The 6,387-nt window shown below is 39.0% G+C and overlaps 1 long non-coding RNA gene across 1 annotated transcript; it reads right to left on the reverse strand.

Moving 5' to 3' along the window:
* Positions 1–938: 938 nt before the first annotated feature.
* Positions 939–3,967, reverse strand: LOC143528490 (uncharacterized). The gene is made up of 3 exons (XR_013134474.1): positions 3,880–3,967; positions 2,513–2,669; positions 939–2,161 (listed from the first exon to the last, which is right to left on the reverse strand). It is a non-coding gene; the product is annotated as an uncharacterized LOC143528490 (long non-coding RNA).
* Positions 3,968–6,387: the final 2,420 nt, after the last annotated feature.

The following is a 6,387-nucleotide window of genomic DNA, read 5'->3' on the forward strand; positions in this document are numbered from 1 at the left end:
TGCACACATACATACACACACTCAGGCACACACACTCATACACACACACACACACACATATGCATACACACATGCACACACAATCACAGTCATGCATGCACACACACACACACACACACACACACACACACACACACACACACACACTGGTCAACAGTTCTCCACAGGCGTTGGTTGCACACCCGTCTGAGGTGGTGTGGTGGTGACAGGGTCCCCCCTACATGGCTGTTCTTCTCTGTCATTTATTTATCTCACTCACATCACTCATCATGACGGGGTAACCATTTAATTCAGGGGCTGTGATAGCTGCAGGAGGACATGGCAGTAATTGGAACACCATGTTCTTGTAGAGACACCATACTGCCTGGTAATCACATTTATCGTTTAAAGCCGTTCTTTTATAGGTACAAATTAATTGGTTTGGTGCTCATATTCTTTTCTCCAGTGGCCTAATGTCAGTATGACTGAAATTATTCTCTTTTTGAATATATTTTGTGTATGTTTGTGTTTCCACAGTTGATTGCTTTTAAAAATGAACATAAAATTAATCTTTTTATTATGCCATAACTCATCCATGTCTCAAAGAGAGAAAAGCCATCTGTGTGTGTGTAGGTGTGTGTCTGCATATGTTTGTATGCTGGGGATAAAGTCAGACACACACTTTAAAGTCATTTAACTCAATATCTGCAAGAAAAGAGGAGCAGGAACATGTAAAGATAGAAAGACAGTGAGACAGAGAGTGTGAGACAGAGAAAAAGAGTGTTCTGATATAGTATGCATGACTACTGTTCAGATATAGTATACATGACTACTGTTCAGATATAGTATACATGACTATTACTCAGAAAAAGTATACACGACTACTGTTCAGATATAGTATACATACTCTTCAGAAAAGGTAAGCACGACTACATTTCAGATGTAGTATACAGGACAATTGTTCAGATATAGTATACATGATGGTACTGTTCAGATATAGTATACATGACTACTACTTAGAAAAGATATACATGATTACTGTTTAGATCGGTCGGATATACAGTAGTATACGTGACTACTGCTCAGAAAAAATATGCACGACTACTGTTCAGAGACACAGTATACATGATGGTACTGTTCAGATATAGTATACAGGACCTCTGTTCAGATATAGTATACATGTCTACTGTTCAGATATTGTATACATGACTACTGTTCAGATATAGTAAACATGATGGTACTCTTCAGATATAGTATACATAACTACTGTTCAGATATAGTATACATAACTACTGTTCAGATATTGTATACATGACTACTGTTCAGATATAGTATACATGACTACTGTTCAGATATAGTATACATGACTACTGTTCAGATATTGTATAGGCTACATGACTACTGTTCAGAGACACAGTATACTTGATGATACTGTCCAAATATAGTGTACAGGACTACTATTCAGATATAGTATACATGACTACTGTTCAGATATTGTATAGGCCACATGACTACTGTTCAGATATAGTATACATGATGGTACTGTTCAGATATAGTATACATGACTACTGTTCAGATACAGTATCCAGTACTTGTGGGGGTTTAATTCCTAGAACAACTGTTAATAATAAAAGTGTGAATGGTTAACTGAACAGTAAAAATGCCTAAAATAATAATTAAGATGTTTTTTTTTCTAAAATCAGAGTCTAGTACAGTGTCCAATGTCGACCAAACACACGTGTCTCCAGACAAGCATTTACTTTACAAACATATACTATGGTGTTAAATAAAATACATTTCAGGTTTACAAGATACACGTATAATATACATATACATGACTTCATTATGCAGGGCTATTTCCAAATAACTATTAGATTGGTTCTTATAGGAATTCTGCTGGAACTGGAGCAGCAAACATTGAATCGCAAATATGTACCACTGTATACACGATGCATGGGAAAATAATTACTATACTTACCATACTCAATATTTCAATTTCTGTATCATACTATGTAAATGGGTGTAAATGACATTATAGCTGTCTGTTCGTGTAATTAATCTTCCATTTACTGATTGCTGTCAGATAGCTATGATGGTAAAACAGGTCACAGTTTTTCGGAGTGTCTTATCCGGCTATCCAACTGTAGATTGACCCCGGTTTTGCAGAGTTGAGATAGATAACCTGTAGAAGATAAAATACATCATTATCAAATGTCACACCATTGCTATATGTTCCCTCGGTTCACATAATAGTCAAAGATTTGACATGCACTTCTCCAGCAGCTACAGTCTAGAGTCTCCACAGAGTCAGTTCTAATGCAAATTTACCAGTGCATTTTTTTTTTTACTTTAAGCCTGCTCTGATCCTGTTTTGAATATTTCATAATAGGCTAGCATAGCATGTAATCCTCGCTGAATGCCTGTAAGATGCTAAGTGGGCACAGCGACTTTTAAAAGCAAGAAATTGGTGTGCTTAAAAAGGTTCTTGCATACAAAAAACAACAACAAATAAACCAAAAATTACTATACAAACACTCAAAAAATCACAAGCACAGCTCTCTGTTGTCCAAGGATGAAGGCAGTGACAAGAATCTGATGTGATGCATTTGGAGCCGAAGTGAAAATCTTCAGAACCTTCAGACCAGAAGAACCATCATAGATGAAGAACTGTTGGAGTGCCCGGATGCGCCCTGTGGGGGATGCAGGATCTGGTGTCATGGGGGCAACATATGGTGGTTTACCTCAAGAGGTTCCCATAGCAATGTGATAAAACTGACCATATGTATTTTAGTTATATCAGTGTGTTTGTGTGGCATGTTTAGTCTCATTTTGAAGCTTGTTGTGTGCTGGGAAAGGTTTTGCTAACAGGGTAAGAATTCCATCACTCCCTGAGAAGGTTTGTAGACTTCACCCCAAAGGTGGCAGTCCTGTGTGGAAATGCACTCTGAATGCACCCTGATTCCCATTGGTTAACCTGGTTTTTGTGACTGTTGTCCCTTTGAGATGCTGGGAGGGTATACAAGGAGAGGTTTGTGGGTGCAGGGGTCTCTTCTTCCTCTTCTGGGCTTGTTCCTCTTCTGGGCAGGCAACCTGCACCAGTCGGTCTCTCTGTTTCCGTTAGGTATTATTCTTGTTACTTTAATCTAGTATGGTTATGTTATTGTTTTATATTTTGTTGGTTATTGAATAAATCTGGTTAATTGTGTAGCCACGGTCTTCCTTGATTATAGCTATACTGGGCCAGATGAGCTCATTATTAGTATCAATTAAAAGGTAAATCAATGCTAATACCATTTCCCTCTAATGCACATGTGTCACAAACGAAACGGCAGTAAAAGCTGCTTTGTTGTGGCTAAAGAAATCGCCGTGCTTCAGTCTTTTTCAGAGGGGGCATTTTTGAAGCACAATTGCTATTTTCACAGTAATTTGCTATTTCAAGTTTTGAACAAAGTAAATGTGATATATTTGATCATGTTTTCTTTATTCACTTGGATAGTTTGATCATTGATTGATGGAGTAATGTGGGTTTCATAACCTAACAAATTTAAAGGATTTATGTTATAATAACAGCAACAAGCAAACATTTTTTTACATTTACGCAGATATATCTGTAATATTTGTAACTTGAATAAGTAATAAATTCAGAGGTATTTAACATTAAGGAGTAGGTACATTTATAAGTTACATATGGCCCTCCGTGGGTAACGATTATGCTGATGTGGCCCGCGGTGAAAATTAGTTTGACACCCCTGCTCTAAAGTATCCCATCTGCTACGCATGTTTATGATAAACATCTGACAAAGCAGGCTATCGTTTATACCAAGGTACTTTATAAAGTTGGTTAGGTATGTTCTAACCTGCACTGATCTATTTGAGAAGTGAGTTCTTTTAGATTCTTACCAACTGTAATTTGGAGTCAGATAATGTATTAGTTTTATGCACGTCAATCCTTCTTCTGCACCTATTTCCGTCCTTGGTTGTAGGCAAGCAGGTAGTTTAGTTAAATATCATAACTAAAACCCCTACAGAACCCTCAAACCAGAAGAACCTGTTTTGTAACATTGTGTGTTTGCCAGCCATGCATCCCCACGCTTTCTGTTTCTTTGTTGTCAGAAATGCTATAGGCCCAGTGTGAGCTCACTGGTCATTGGCAGAAGGAGTTTCACTGCAACAATCAACGATCTGCAAACCAGATCCTGGGATATAAGTCATTATCAGATCATGCTAAATGGGTGATGGAACGGCCATTATCAGATCACGCTGCCTGATAACTCGATGGAGAGGCCATGGTGAGGTCATGTAATATATTTAATATCTGTAAACAAAAGTTAGGGTTAGCGTACACATATATATAATATACTGAGATAATAATGATAATGATGGCTATTTGTATAAATAGCAAGGTTTTGTTAACTGCTATGAATGCTGGGTTAAGGATGGCAACTTGACAGCTTGCTGGCAGTCTTCATGGGACAGGGCCCCAGAGTCCTGCTGTTGGTGACATCACTTCCATGCAGAGCTGTGTCCTCAGGATTACTCTGCTTAAAAGCTTGCCTGTGGGACAAACTCCTAGATCTGAATTTAACATCAAGTGTACTATTTCTACATACTCAATAACGAATAATAAATTAGTAGAGAAATGCATGTAATGCACATTTTCTTCCCTGTGCCAGAAACAGGACTTCCTACATCCTCAGTGTGCATAAGTATTTGTAGACTATAGGACTGTGTTGTTTGGGACTATGCCATTTTGGTCTGTGCCTCATTTGAGACTGTGCCTCTTTTGGCTCTGTGCCTCATTCGAGACTGTCTATCCATGTATGTAGGCCAGTCCTATGTCTCCTCTATCTTAACAGAAGGGAAAGCCCTTGAGGAGAACGGTTGTTGATGTCAGACTAATGACTCCTCATTGGAACAATGGAGGATGTGCTAAAAAGCCATTAATGAAGAATTAATGGCTCTTACTAAACACACTTTGGCCAGCAAACGTGACAAGACACAATGTTGTAACCGTCTCCTCTAAAGCTGTGAGCTCAGTGCTTCTCTTCTGGGTTTCTCTCTGTGTTACTGCAGCCCCTGCGAAGACGATGAGTCACATGCTTGTTAACGTGTGAAATTACCCTGAATTACAGTGTGGTGTGTGCAGGGGATAAAGAGCTTTTGAATTCAACTGCGTGGGTGGCCCACCAGAAAACACAGTCAGAGATCACGCTCCAGGATAGCATGCACTGCAGTGTGTTCAGGACGCTGCATGACTAGTTAGACAGGTTTGGAGTGTCATCCATTCTCCCGGAGCGAACAGCCCAGAGCATGCATAAAACATGTTTTTTTTTTTTCTTTTTTTTCCTGGTGTGACCATCAGTGTTTTGTTGAAGACAATTTGATTATCTCCATACATCTCTCAACATAATGAAGACACTGTTTTTTTTGTTTTGTCGTCTGTAATTTGCTTCCATTTTTGTACACAGCTCAGTCTGATTGATAACCCAGTGTGAATGTAGACACCACATTCTTCATTATCTTCCTGTGAAAGAGTGTGAACCAAGTGGTATTGTGAGTGCTGGCATATATATGGGTGATTTTGAGAGTTATATATGAGAAGTTGTGGTCACATAATGAAATGTAGAGTATTACAATGTTCTGAATTTCAGGATACAAGCTGAATGTCCAGGTTCTGATTTTCTGAATCTTCAACAGCATAGTGTGAACATGTGCTTCATCTTTTTATAAATTTCATCATTCATGACGTCCTGAGAAAAACTATTATGAGTCCATCACTCCAACCTGCATTGATGGAACGTTCTGTGATTCTGCTGTGTCTCATGGAGTGACGTTTCAAAAGATGCTATCTGATCCCACCCAAAAAACTGTCCTCGGCAAAATGACAGAAATTCCAGCCAACTCTCCTTCTGCGTCGGGACCAGTGTGAATCCCCTCCTCAAAACATTAAACACAATTACATTTCTTACAAATCCCCCTTGTTCCTGTCAGACATGGTCATCGGTTTGCCATGCATCCAACGGGAAGAGTGTTAGTGAAATGAATGCGTCTGTTGGAGGTTCAATTATGTTGGTGTTTTATTGAAAAGAAGCTTCAGAGACAGAGTGCAAAGCATAATACAGAAGACAAGATGACGTGTTGCCAAGAGAATGTATAGGAATAGAAATAAAGTGGTATTCCCTCTGTCTCTCCCTCTCTCTCCCTCCATCTCTCCCCCCTCCATCTCAGTCCCCTTCTCTGTCTCTCCCTCTATACCCATCTGTCTCCCAGTTCAACTGAGATTGATTTAGAAATTCGCCGTTTATGCAAATGCCCACTTTGCTTTTGAACTGTCCCTGTGGCCTGCAGCATATGAAAAATTAGTCACAGAGGAGGTCAATTAAACTTCGACAAATTATACGATCCACA

The sequence above is a fragment of the Brachyhypopomus gauderio genome, chromosome 12 (assembly GCF_052324685.1).
Source record: "Brachyhypopomus gauderio isolate BG-103 chromosome 12, BGAUD_0.2, whole genome shotgun sequence".
Lineage (NCBI taxonomy): Eukaryota > Metazoa > Chordata > Actinopteri > Gymnotiformes > Hypopomidae > Brachyhypopomus > Brachyhypopomus gauderio.